Source organism: Equus przewalskii, chromosome 6, assembly GCF_037783145.1.
Source record: "Equus przewalskii isolate Varuska chromosome 6, EquPr2, whole genome shotgun sequence".
Lineage (NCBI taxonomy): Eukaryota > Metazoa > Chordata > Mammalia > Perissodactyla > Equidae > Equus > Equus przewalskii.
The window spans coordinates 68,126,998-68,141,190 of NC_091836.1; the positions used below are offsets into that span (position 1 = coordinate 68,126,998).

The 14,193-nt window shown below is 55.3% G+C and overlaps 2 non-coding genes across 2 annotated transcripts; one reads left to right on the top strand and one right to left on the bottom strand.

Annotated features, from left to right (window-relative positions):
• Positions 1 to 13,343: 13,343 nt before the first annotated feature.
• On the top strand, positions 13,344 to 13,415 carry TRNAP-UGG (transfer RNA proline (anticodon UGG)). Its single transcript has one exon. It is a non-coding gene; the product is annotated as a tRNA-Pro (tRNA).
• Positions 13,416 to 13,650: 235 nt separating this feature from the next.
• Positions 13,651 to 13,722, bottom strand: TRNAP-AGG (transfer RNA proline (anticodon AGG)). Its single transcript has one exon. It is a non-coding gene; the product is annotated as a tRNA-Pro (tRNA).
• Positions 13,723 to 14,193: the final 471 nt, after the last annotated feature.

Sequence of the window (14,193 nt, forward strand, 5' to 3'; positions counted from 1 at the left end):
GGGGCCACCAGTGCCTAAATCAGCTGGGAACTCCAGAATTAGCAGGGACTCCGTCACGGCCCCATTTCCTCAGGTTGGGTCCCAGCGAGCTCTGTGAGGGCCCATCTCCCTCCTTGCCCAGAGGAAGGTCAGGTTGTGTTTCTGAGAGCGAGAGAGAGACAGTGATGGGCCCACAATGCTCCTGCCGTCTCAGCTCCTGAACTGGTTCCAGGGCTCCCTTCTGTCTCCCATGGCCCCAGGGAGCCTGCAAGCCTCTGTGGTGCCTTTGTGAATGTCAGAGAAAGGTGCCCTGTTAGGGCAGATGCAGCCCCATGCCAAGATTTCACCACCTACTCAGCCCCCCAGACGGTGCCCTTGTGCAGTGAACACCAAGCACAACTGGGCCCTGCCCAGCCTCCTCTGTTCTCCTTTCCCACGTGGGCCTCACTCTATCCTTGGGGCTCCCCCAGAATAGCTGGCAAGCGTACCCTCTCCGTCTCTTTTTCTTCCTCCCCAGGACCAGCCCAGAGGCCCCTCTTGTGTCAGGATGTCCCGTGGGACCCGGGCAAGGGGAAGGATCATGCCCAAGTTTATGGATCTTCTGGAATTCTCCAGCTTAACTCCTGGCTACGGCTTCAGACTCTGACCCTGAAGGGGCACCAGAGCGCCCTCTCTTCCCGTGATGGGGCTCAGCAGACCTTACCACCAATGGTCTCTTCTTTGAAGGCCTCTATATTTCTGATGGACACAGCACAGGCTGGCCACACCAGCTGCCATACAGATCTGGTCCTGTAACTCCCGACTGGGAATCCTTTCTCTGCTCCCCATCACCCACAGAACAAAGTCAGAGCTCCTTACACAGCCCCCAAGACCCTCCTGGCCCAACCCTGTCTTCCCCTCCAGGCCCAGCCCGAGGCCGTCCCCTACTCCCCTCTGGGCTCCAGACAGACGGAATCCTTCAGTTCCCGGAAGGCACCAGGTGCCTTCAAGCTCTGAGGGTGCTTGCCCCGCAGTGCTCCCCTGCCCTAGAAACGAGCAGAAGCCTGTCACAGGGCACAGCCCCCAGCAGTTCACACGGCATGTTCACAACCATCGGCTCATGTGACTGTCAGGATCGCCCTGCGACAGGTAGGGCAGGGCGTTAGGTCCTTGGCATCCTGTAACGTGCTCTCTGACAGACGCTGGATGAAGGAAGGACGGATGCAAGGGTGGACGCGGGAATGGATGGGTGGCCTGACGGGTCAGCAGATCTGAACACAGAGCAGGAAAAATCTGCAATGTGATAGAAACTGTGCAGCCCAGCGGGGGTGCCCCCTGAAGGGAGCTCTAGTCTGTGCAGTTGGGTGGCCCGGGGGTGAGTAGGGAGGCAGCCAGGGATCTCTGGGGACCTAGAAGGGGAGGAAGGGCCTCCGTGAGGGAGCATGGCATGACGGGAGGCAGGCGGCTGCTGCAGAGGCCCCCTTTCTCCTTCTGGCTAGTCAGGCACCCCCCAGGGTCGGTGAACCTGGCAACCCCCCAAGCCACCCCAGTCAAATGCTGAAGGGCCTTGCTCTGCCCCAGCTGCTCACACCCAGCTCTGGGGGCCTTTCCCAGGAGTGCTTGGGCTGTAGGTGAGGTATACGGGGACCAGGTGGAGCCCCCAACACCAGGCAGCCTACCCTGGGGGCGAAGGCCTGGAATCTTCCATCATGTGCGCCTGCGACTTAGATTTCTCAGTCCTCGCAACTCCCACAGGGGGCATGAACCAGGGCTTAGGGAGGCAAGGGGGGACAGTGTGAAAACCATTAACAAAGAATGCAAGCAAGTCCAAGGGAGACACAGCCCAGAGGGGTGCGGCACCTGCTGGAGGATAAGGGTGTGGAGGTGAAGAAGGATGGAGAGCCAGAGGGCAGGGGGGCTCTCATTCACCCCCCCCCCACCACGTTCCTTCCCCAGGTTGGATGGGAACCAGCGCATCTGTGTGTCCATGTGTGTCTGCATATGTCCGTGTGTGTCCATGCGTGCCTGGGTGTTTGTATGTGTCTGTGTGTGTCCGTAGGTGTCCGTGTGTGTCCACGGGTGTCTGGGTGTCCGCATCAATCGAGCCTGCCTCATAGGGTTGTTGTGAGGCTTAAACAAGTTAACACTCATACAAGGTGCGGCGCAGTGCCGGCACTTCCCGACTTCTCCACAAATATTCATGGCTACTGTGAAGGGGGGAGTGCAGGGTTAAGAGCTCGCTTGGAATCAGGCTGCTTGGTCATGGCCCGGCTCCTACGACCACCACCTAAGCGCCAGCTGTGGTCAGCGCTGTGGGTTGCTGTGGGTCCGCGTCCGCCAGTTTGGTCCTCAGAGGTAACACGTCTATATCCCGCATACTGTGCTCACCTCTCCCGTCTCCCGTTGCAGCAAACCTTTGCCCTCAAGACCCTCCACTCTCAACAGACAGGAGCCTCTTTGCCTCACAGGGAGCATGCCCTGAATTCCTGTTGCCCAGACTCACCAACATTTGTTCCCATTCTCACTCCTGTCCTCCTCCTGTGTCCCATCCCTGGGCTCCCTGTCCCCCTCTACCCTCCGGCCGGCCCGTCTCCACCCAGCACCTCACCCCCTTCCATCCTCATGGGAACTCATTCAGTTTGCTCCCCCTCTTCCACCTGCTCCAGCCCCTTCCCCTCAGCAGCCGCTTGCGCACCTCCACCCGGAGCCTCAGGCCTAGCTCACCAACCCTCACCGCCCCTGACGACCACTGACTGCTCCTCCCCAGACACCGGTTCCCCTGGCTCCCTCCCATCTCTTGGGCCCCAGGAGCCACCACTTCTTTTTTTTTTTTTTTATGGTTTTTTTTTTTATTGAGTTAATGATAGGTTACAATCTTGTGAGATTTCAGTTGTACATTAATGTTTGTCATTCGTGTTGTAGGTGCACCACTTCACCCTTTGTGCCCACCCCCCACCCCACCTTTTCCCTGGTATCCAGTAAACTGTTCTTAGTCCATATTTTTAAATTGCTCATATGAGTGGAGTCATACACAGATTATCCTTCTCTAGTTGGCTTATTTCACTTAACATAATTCCCTCAAGGTCCATCCATGTTATTGCAAATGGAATGATTTTGTTCTGTTTTGCAGCTGAGTAGTATTCCATTGTATATATGTACCACATCTTCTTTATCCATTCGTCTGTTGCTGGGCACTTATGTTGCTTCCATGTCTTGGCTATTGTAAATAATGCTGCAATGAACACTGGGGTGCATAGGACTTTTGGGATTGCTGACTTCAAGCTCTTTGGATAAATTCCCAGTAGTGGGATGGCTGGATCGTATGGTAGTTCTATTTTTAATTTTTTGAGGAATCTCCATACTGTTTTCCATAGTGGCTGCACCAGTTTGCATTCCCACCAGCAGTGTGTGAGGGTTCCTTTTTCTCCACAGCCTTTCCAACATTTGTTACTATTAGTTTTAGATATTTTTGTCATTCTAATGGGTGTAAGGTGATATCTTAGTGTAGTTTTGACTTGCATTTCCCTGATGATTAGCGATGATGAGCATCTTTTCGTGTGCCTATTGGCCATCCGTATATCTTCTTTGGAGAAATGTCTGTTCATGTCTCCAGCCCATTTTTTGATTGGGTTGTTTGATTTTTTGTTGTTGAGTTGTGAGAGTTCTTTATATATTATGGATATTAAGCCTTTGTCAGATATATGACTTGCAAATATTTTTTCCCACTTAGTGGGCTGTTTTTTTGTTTCAATCCTGTTTTCATTTGCCTTGAAGAAGCTCTTTAGTCTGATGAAGTCCCATTTGTTTATTCTTTCTATTGTTTCCCTTCTCTGAGAAGGCATGGTGTCCGAAAAGATCCCTTTAATACTGATGCCAAAGAGTGTACCGCCTACGTTTTCTTCCAGAAGCCTTATGGTTTCAGGTCTCACCTTTAGGTCTTTGATCCATTTTGAGTTTATTTTGGTGAATGGTGAAAAAGAATGGTCAATTTTCATTCTTTTACAGGTGGCTTTCCAGTTTTCCCAGCACCATTTGTTGAAAAGACTTTCTTTTCTCCATTGTATGCCCTCAGCTCCTTTGTCAAAGATAAGCTGTCCATAGATGTGTGGTTTTATTTCTGGGCTTTCAATTCTGTTCCATTGATCTGTGCACCTGTTTTTGTACCAGTACTATGCTGTTTTGATTACTGTAGCTTTGTAGTATGTTTTGAAGTCAGGGATTGTGATGCCTCCCGTTTTGTTCTTTTTTCTCAGGATTGCTTTAGAAATTCGGGGTCTTTTGTTGCCCCATATGAATTTTAGGATTCTTTGTTCTATTTCTGTAAAGAATGTCATTGGGATTCTGATTGGGATGGCATTGAATCTGTAGATTGCTTTAGGTAGAACGGACATTTTAACTATGTTTATTCTTCCAATCCATGTACATGGAATGTCTTTCCATCTCCTTATGTCGTCATCCAATTCTCTCAGAAAGGCCTTGTAATTTTCATTATATAGGTCCTTCACTTCCTTAGTTAAATTTACCCCAAGGTATTTTATTCTTTTTGTTGCGATTGTGAATGGTATTGTATTCTTCAGTTCTTTTTCTGTTAGTTCGTTATTGGAGTATAGAAATGCTACTGATTTATGCAAATTGATTTTGTACCCTGCAACTTTGCTGTAGTTGTTGATTACTTCTAAGAGTTTTCCAATGGATTCTTTGGGGTTTTCTATATATAAGATCATGCTGTCTGCAAACACCGAGAGTTTCACTTCTTCCCTCCCTATTTGGATTCCTTTTATTCCTTTTTCTTGCCTGATTGCTCTGGCCAGGACCTCCAGTACTATGTTAAATAAGAGTGGTGATAGAGGGCATCCTTGTCTCATTCCTGTTTTCAGGGGGATGGCGTGCCAGGAGCCACCACTTGTGCCCAGAATTGTCAGTATCCCCCCTCCATGCTCCACCAGTTGCTGCTCTCACCCTGCCGGCTGCAGCCTCTTCTCCCTCATGGTCCAGCTGCCAGGGGCCAACGCCCCACATCACTGTCCGCAGCCAGGCCCGCTCTCCTGGGCTCCACTCACCTGCATCTGGCAGCCCCGGGCACAGCTGCTCCGGGGCGGACAGGGCTGGAGCCTGGGACACACTGGTTCACACCCAAGTCTCCGCAGGCCTTCGTGGTATGTGCCGCGTCTCTGCTGCATCTTCAGCAGGTGTCCATCTCGCCCATCTTACGTCCCTCCCAGGAGGGGGGCTCAGTCCCTCATGCCAAGAGAATCCTCATCTCTGTCTGGAAGAAAGTCCTCCTCCGGAGCTGCCCCCCGCCCAGCAGAGACTGAGTGGCAGAGCCACCCGGGGATGGGGTGGGCTGGAAAGACTGTTACACCTCTTCCAAGCTGGGTGGCCTTCGGCAAATCCCTTCTACTCTCTGACCTCAGTTTCCTTACCTGTTGACAGGGACACACCACTGACCTCACTGTGGGGACAATGTTTGGCCTGGGGCCTGGAACAGAGTGAGCACTCAGTGACTGGGCAGATGGCGGGACTCCAAAACAGCTGGCCAGAGGGCAGCTGTGGCCTGGGCAGGGGCCATGAGCTGCCTCCTGCCATGTGCATCCCAGGGCTGCTGTGCCGACATCCAGGATCTGATCCTGGTTTAGGAAGGTCGAAGGCCACCTCTCTGTACAATCTTGAGTCTTCTGTTCCCACCTTGAAAGTCCTTTTCATGCCAAGGGTGGAGAGAAGGTACCAGATAAAATGAAGGAACCCCATCCCTTCATTCAACAAATTTTCCCTGTCGTGTGCTGCTGGCTGGCGCTGTGCTGGGGGCTGACACAGAGATCCAGCAGACCCACCCTCCCGAGGGAAGCTGCTGGCGAGGTGTGGAGAAGCACATGTAGACAGAAGAATGGCCCTCCGGGTGGTCACAGCTGGGACCAGGAGGAAGCCTGGGGCCCAGGCTCGGAGATTCCAGAGAAGTCGGCACAGACTCACAAATCCCAAGACGTAGGGAACTGCAGAACCCAGATCCAAAATATCCGAGGCTTTCTGAGCACCAGGAGGCGGCGATGGGGTGCGCTCCCACTGAAGGGACCACCTGGGCGCAGCGAGATGGAAGTGTGGGTGACGCCATGAAATCCATCTGTCCTGGGGGAGTCACAGCTTCTCCCTCCTCCCGGCCAGCAGGGGAAGGAGCGTGGGTTTGACAGAGAACGAGGGCAAGGTTGTTGTCGTGGGCAGGCCCTGCATCTCGTCAGTGAATCCCTTACCAGACCAGAGAGGGTCTCAGAGCTGGATCAGACACAGGTCAACACTTTCACGTACGTAAGGTTGATCTTCACAAAGTAGGGTGGGGAGTGGGCTTCGTTCGGGGTGCCGTGCAGTGAGCTCAGGCCAGGAGAGCCCTGACTCTGCCGTGAACTATCTGTGTGACCCTGGGTAAGTCACTCTCCCTCTCTGGTCCATACCCTTTTCATCTGTAAAATGGGAGTATGAATTTCCACCTCCAGGGCTGTGCTGGGGATCAACAGAGACTGAGCGTAGGGACGCTCTGGAACAGGGCTATGCACAGAGAGTGGATTCAGCAAACGTCATTTTTCTTACTTTGCTCTCAGAGAGCTGGGCCACATCCAGGACGTGGTGCCCTGCAGAGTGATGGTAGCCTAAGCAGGGGGCTGGGGAGGGCAGTGATGTGTTTCAGGGACCCCAGGACTGAAGAAAACCGCTCCTGGGACAAAGCCTGCTTCTTCCTCCCTGTGTAGCATACAGGTACCCGTCTGCTTGCCTCATCTCAGAATTCCTGTGAGCCGGCTGGCCAGGGCCCCATTTCATCCGGCAAGACCAAGGCCCCAAGGCAGGGAGGCATCTGCCCAGGTTCACAGGGCTGGTCGGCGGCTGAGGCGGAACTCGGGGGACCTATGGAATTCCATGGCTTCACATCCCTTTCACTGGCCACAGTGCCCATCCTCCACAGGGTGGTCCTCGAGTGCTGTGTGCTGACCCTTGTTGCAGCGGCCTTGGCAGCCCACAAAGCCTGAACGTCCTAGGGGGCAGCCTTCCTTGCAGCCTCAAATCCCCCTTCAGAGCCCCCATATTTGGGTAAAACATGTGTCCTGAGGCGCTTGTGCTAAGAGGGGCAGAAAGACAAGAATTACAGGCATGCGGTGTCCTCAGGCTCCCAGAACAGCCGAGAAGGAAGGAGCCCAGGGCTCAGCGAGGGGCAGGGAGTCCAGAAGGGGTGAGGCACCTGCCCGGGGCCACAAGAGGTTGGGCTCGGTCAGGCAGCCAGCGCAGCCCCTCTTCCCAGCCCAGCGGCCCCCTTCTGCCCCTGCCTCCAGCCCCCTACTCAGATGTATGGTCCCACAAGGAGCCAGTTTGGAGTAGCAGGGACAGCCCCTCAGCTGGGACAGAGAGTGGGGGCTGGGAACATCCCCCCGACCCGGTCCCCCTCCGAATGGGTGCCGCGGGCCGCAGCGGATTAATGGTGCGGAGGCCACTCATTTCCTCTGGCCGGGAGACGGGCGCCTCCACACAGCCCCCCATTGTTGGGACCCTTATCTCGGGCAGTTCCGCTGCCCCATCCGGAGCAGGCAGCTGGGCCCCCATGCCCCCGGCCTCACCTTTCTTTGCCTCTTGGAGGCTTGAGAGCTTGGCAGGGCTGGGGTCACACGGGCCTTGATGCGTTCACCCACCCACAGGAAGCCTGCACTTTCCCCGAGGGCGAGAGCGAGGGGCTGCCATGGAGGGCGGGGCACGGCGCGGTGGGTTCCGCTGGGTTTCAGAAGGCGGGGCCTGGAGGGGTTGAGGAGGAACTGGAAGGGGTGGGAGGTGGTGGAGGAGGGGAGCCCAGGTGGGACAGGACAGGGCTGGGCAGGCCACCATATTCCTCTGCTTCGAACATCCCTTGGAGGAGGGCACGCAGCCCCTGCCCATGCTGGCCCCCATGGCTGAGTGCACTCCTCAAGGCGCAGACACCGACTTCAAGATGCAGCGCGGGCATCACATAACTCCTCCAGGAAGCCTTCTCTGACCCCACCCCCGCCCCCAGCTAGTTGGGCCCCCCCCCACCTAGACTCAGTACCCTCCAGCCCCTCTGCCTCCCCCCGTGCCCCCTCAGAGTGCTGGGCACCCTGTGTGGACGCAGTCTAGCCCCCCACTAGACTGGGCGTGTTTTGATGGTGGAGACCCCCCTGTCTCCAGGACTTGCCCCACCCCTACCCTCTCCAGCCTGTAAAGGAGATGGACCCACTAAGGCTGGCTCCACCCCAGCCCCCTCCCCAGCCCACAGGCACTCTAGGTCCCCTCCCCCACAGACCTGCCTTTCCCATTAGCCCACCTACCCGCCCCCCATGCTTTTGGTCAAGTGTGCCCCTCCACCTGGCCTACCCTTTCCACATCTCCCCCTGGCAAAATCCCAGCCGCTCATTAAGACTGCTCAGGTGCCACCCCTCCTTGGAGCCCCCTGAGCCCACCACCTATGCGGGAGACTTGAAGAAATGCCTGTCTCCCTTCTGGACCAGAGCAGTTCCATTCAATAAGTTGTTTGATAAAAAGAGTCCACAGCTAAAAATAGTTTAAAACTAGCTTTGTCCATCCTAACTCTTAACAGAGGAAGACACAGCTCCACTGATGTTTCATGAGAAGTCGAGAAAATAGCAGATTTTCATTTTAACAGAGGCTTTCAGTGTCTTCAGCCCAAGAAGTGATTTAATGGAGGTAATTTAGGCGGTGTGAGAGGGTGAGGACACAGAGATATTGTGGGACAAAGGAGTCTACCCCTTTATAGCTCTTTATATCCTTCCCTGAAGGTAGCTTTCGAAAAGGCTTGGCTTTCCAAAAGCTCTCACTCTGTCACACAATCCACTGACACCTCGAACTCGGCGCTTAGAATTGTGGAGATCTTAGGAGGACTCAGGGAGTCCTGGGCAGGCCCCTCAGCGTCTCAGGGCATCTAAGAGTGGCATCTAAGAGACCATGGACCTCACCTGGCTCTCGGCAGGGGTGCTGCAGGCAGAGGGCCTTGAGGGATGACGACCCAGTGGCCTTGAGCAAGCCTCTCTTCTTCTCTCCTCTCTCCCCTCCCCTCCTTTGGGTCCCCCCACTGCACCTGCTCCTCTGGCCGCTCAGCCTCAGTGAGCTTTACAGGACTCCGCCAGAACCACTGCCATCCCAATCTGGCAGGAGAGTCGGCTCACACAGCGCTCCCCCCACCCCCCATCCCGGCCCGCAGCTCCACCTCTGCGGACAGCCACCACTTCTCAGGCCCGCAGACTGGGGGGGGATGGGAAGAGGAGACCCCCCCCCACACACACATACACACCAAGGCAACATGGCTGGACCAGCGTTGGCACTCAGCTGGTGCCCCGTAAACGCCTTCTCCTACCCCCACTACTGTCACCAGAGCATGGGGAGATGAGCTGGCACTGGGTCCGCACAGCAGCTTTTCTTCTCGGAGCCTCTGTTTCCTCATCTGCAGATTGGGGATGATGTGGATCCCAGCCTCCCAGGGCCACTGGGAAAGCTAATTGAGATCATGTGCGTGAAATGGCCTTAGAGCCTCCTGGGGTTCGACAAATGTCACTAACGTAATAAAGAGCATTCATAATAAAATGATGGTGCAAGGAAAAGCTCTTCAGGTGGCTTCTGAGAGATGAAAAATGAGTCAAGTTTGAGGGCTGGGTGGGGTGGAATGGGAGTGGGCCCAGGTGTCTGGGAAGCTTCCTGGAGAAGCCCAGATCTGGGCAGAGACCCACAGCCTGGGGTCTGGGGTGGGGGCTGAGGAAAGCCTCGAGCCCTCCAGTTGTGGGCAGCTTCCCAGCAGTCCCGTCAACTATGTCCCACCCGCCAACCACCCAGCAGCCCGGGGAGGGCAGCCCCGTGGCCAACAGGTGGTGGAGTGAGGACCCTAAAGGCACACTCGTTCCGTCGATGGCATCTGCTCAGCAGGAATTGAGGAGTAGGGAGTAAGGCCGTGTCACAGAGCAGACAGGAGCAAGCCTGTGCTCTCAGTGCCCACATAAAGGCGGTCAGGGGTTATTTGACAGCTGGAAAGCACTTTCACCTCCATTTCCTCATCCCCCCCATAACCTCCCTGTGGGCCAGCCACTTTCAAACTCATCTTACAGATGAGGAGACTGTGGCTCTGAGAGCTCGTTCAGCGTCACCCAGCTGATGATAGAGGAGCTGGAGGCACCTGGTGCCCAGGCCTTGAGCACAGTGTCTGGAGCTGACTCAACAGCAATAACGTAATCCCAGCCTGCTCCTGGCTCTGGCAGGCCGTAGGTCAGGCGGCACGGCTCTGTCTTCATCTCGGGTGGAGCGCAGTGGTGGCTACTTAGCCACATGTACCCAAAGGCATTATTTAAAGTCAAGAGGCCATTGAGGTAGCCATTGGCATAGTCAAGGTCAGAGATGGTATGGCGTGAGCCAGGCAACAGTCAAGAGGATGACATCTGTCATTATCTCCCAGTGTCACGAATCCTACAGAGGAGAAAACCGAGGTTACCCAGCAGCAAATTGGGTGTAGCAGGGTCCTGAGGCAAATCAGAGCTCTGTCCTCAGTCCCTCAGCTGGGGTCTGTGTGTGAGACCTCCTGCCCGGCTTTGCCCTACTTCCCAGGATGCCCTCATGACCTTCCCCCTCCTATGCGGGTTGGTAGGACAGCAGCAGCCCCTGTGGGGCTCCAGGCCTGACCCATCCCCAGCCTCTCCCTTCCTGGTTGCAGGAAGTCTGGAGCCCTGCAGACTCCCAGGAAGGTTGCTTGCCTGGGCTGGCCAGCTGGAGAGGCCTGGACCTGCCAGTGGCTCTCTCAGGTGAGACACTGGGAGGATCGAGGCCCGCAACACCAAGCTTCCATGTGCTGGAGCCAGGCGAGCCAGGAGGAATCTTAGCGGTCATCTGAGTCATTAGAGGGGAAAAGGTCCCCGAGAGGGCTGTGTCTTGCCCAAGGACACACAGCAAATTTGAGGACACACAGTGGACAGCTCTGTAAAAGATGTAGCTTTCACATCTGTCCTCCTTGGAGGGCTGTGAGAGGGGCAAGGATTATGAGCTCCTTTTCACAAAGAGGGAACTGAGGTTCAGAGAGAGGCGGTGACTGGCCCAAAGACACACAGTCACGCAGGCTGTATGTGAACCCAGGTGTGTCTCCCTCCTTATTCTAAAGTCTTTCCCAGTTCCCATTCTCTCGCTCAGTGACTGCCAGTCAATCAGCAAACTTTCCCTAAGCACCTAGCCTGGTGTAAAGGACCCAGAGAGGAAGTGGCCACATTCTCTGCCCTCCAGGGGCTCCCTGTCTAGAGTTGCCAAGGAACAAGTGCACGTGATGGAGAGAAATACGAAGGAGGGAGGAGACTGAGGAGACTCTGGGCTAGAGCAGTCAAAGAAGACTTCCTGCAGGAGGTGGCATTTCCACAATTGTTTGACTGAGAGAACTAGAGAAGGAGTCCATAAGGTGTGGCTGGGAGAGGGCTGGAGGAAAGAAGCAGGAAATGAACTAGAGTGCCAGCACGCGGGCCTCCTAGAAGGCAGGGGAAAGCAGTTTCTCCAAGGCTGTAGTACAGTGGGAAGAGCTCTTGATGCCAGGTCAGACAGACCCAGATACTAATAAAATCCCAGAGGGAGTGGCTGGGCGCTCCTTACTCTGAACCCTCAGCCCCAGCACTGGGTCTGGCGTCAGAAGTCTGTGGAATGAACCAATGACCCGGATTCCAAAAATGAGATAAGTGCCCTTGGGCAAGTCACTCCACTTGCATGGCCTCAGCTTCCTTACCTATGAAATGGGGAGAACCATAAAACGCCCTTGACACGGTTGTTGAGAGGATTCCGTGAGAGAAATCTCTGTAAAATGCCACATACTGTGCTTGGCATGTGGCGAGGTGCTTCATATCTTAAGATATTTCTGTCTTTCTTCATTTGCTTTCTCTCATGTGCAACTTAAAAGTGCTTAACAAACCGCAAAGCTGTTGGCCGGCTTGGCCAGCCCTTCTCAAGCGTTCAGACAGGAATGTACATAAAATGGAGGCCTTGCTGGGACTGGCAGGAGTAATGTCATTTTCAGAAGCAGCAAAATGCTTCAGAGCCAGCAGTTATTTGGGGGTTAGTGACTCAGGGGCATATGAATGTGGGGAGCTGCCCTTTGCTTTATAAATTGTTTCCACACAACTTCAGATATTTCCTGGAAAACAAATGTGAACATAAACATGATGTAAACATGTACGCGGAAATGTATACATGGGGAGAAAGCAAGGCAGGCTGTGAGAGATGCCTGGCGCCTGAATTTCAATCCCAGCTTTGCCACTTAAGCTGTGTGACCTTGAGTAAGACATTGAACCTCTCTGATCCCTTTGCTGGCCAGTAAAATGGGGATAACAGTTCTTACCTTGAGGAGCTACGGAGAGAACTGAATGGAATATAGCTTGTGAAATCAGTGCTAGTGGTTTTGTTATTATTATTATTGATCAAGCACTGTCCCACACCCTGAGGTTAGAGAGAGGACCTCAGCTTGGCTCCTGCCCCCATAGAGCTTCCGGTCTAGTGACTGGAGCTGGGTAAAGAGAAGAACGGAGGACTCCAGGGAGGCCACGGTTCTCCTAGAGCTGAGAGGAAGAGTGAAAGGTAATCTGAAGGTGTGTGTTTGTGGGTGATGTTTGTTAATGCAAAAAAATCCCCCAAATCCCAAGAGCCAGGAGGAGGGCTCGTTGCCCGCGCCAGGCCACCGCATCGGCCACGTGCAGTGCGCGCACGTGCTGCTCCTTTTCTCTCGCGTTCCCTTCGCGGCGCAGCCACGGCGTCTCCATTGTTTTAGGGCGGCGGACGGCCAGCGTCCTCAATTGCTGCCCCTGCCATAGGAACCACGGCCCGACCCCGGGCCCTAGCCCACCGGCGGACACCCCTGGGCTCCTACGTGCCCCCATGTCGCCGTCCTCCACGCCTGCGCACCCTTCTCTTGGCCCTGGACGGACAGTCCACCTTTAGAGACTGATGCATTGAGTCATTCTGCCTGAACTGATTAAGCACCTGCTGGATGCCAGGCCTGGGGCTGGGCGCTGGGGCCCGGGTGCTGGAGGCGGGAAGCGCGGGGCAGGGCGCACCGGACAGGGGACCGGTCCCGCGGGGAGGTTGAGGCTGGACCCGTACCCAGAAGTGAAGGAAGGGAGAGGGAGGGGCAAGAAAGAACGTTTGCGGGGAGACTGAGGCGCGGCCAGCTCCTAGGAGCAAACTCGGGGGACACTGGCGGTCCCGAACCGGTGCGCGATCCTGCCAGAAGCGCGTGGGTCAGTCCCCAGGCCGGGCGGCGCATATTCCTATTTGGAAAATCGCTCCCCGCCCGCCCGTTCCGCGCACGCGTACGCGCATGCCCATACCAAAGGCCTGTTCTAGTAAATGCAAGAGAAACAAGCTGGGCAGCTGGCTCGTTGGTCTAGGGGTATGATTCTCGGTTTGGGTCCGAGAGGTCCCGGGTTCAAATCCCGGACGAGCCCCTCTTTTCCCTCCTTTTTATTATCTCGCTCCCGTAGCTAGATAATCTACAGTCCGATGATTATGGAATGGAAGCCCATACAATATGAAGAGGCCGAAGCCCCAACTGGAAACGACGGAGCGATTTTCCCTGCTGCCATCAGTCTCAAGAATTTTTCCAGGTCAAGAAGTACAACGTATTTAGAAACCGGACATGTGGAGCGGAAGGAAGAAGAAAATAAGAAAAAAACAAAAACAGGGCTCGTCCGGGATTTGAACCCGGGACCTCTCGCACCCTAAGCGAGAATCATACCCCTAGACCAACGAGCCACTGCTGTAAGTGTTCCCTCGACTCTCTTTCTAAGGAGATCCGGCGGCGCCATGGAGCCTGCGCAGTTCAACCCCGGGCCTCTCTTGCACCTGCGTCCAGCGCCCGCAACAAGCTCAAGACTCCGCGTCCGCTCGGTACAACCCAGACGCCGAGATTCTTTCTTTTGCCTGCGAGCTCTGCGTCCGGACGTGGGGACAACGCACCCAGCCGTCGTGCGCTAGGGATATGTGCCTGTCTGCAGACGGAGCTGCGGGTTTACACCGGGTCTCGGCGCTCGCGCTGGACCTCGGGAGGGTGCTGGCCGCGGGGTCCCCCCCGCGCCGCCTAGCCTTTGCGGAGCTCCCTACCGCGGTCTCACGCCGCCAGCATCAGTACCAGCACTGTCGCGCAGCCCGGGCTTTGGGCTCCTGGACGTCTGGCTTTATGCGAAGATAACCGGAGTTGGCGAGGCTTCGGCCTGAAATTTCATC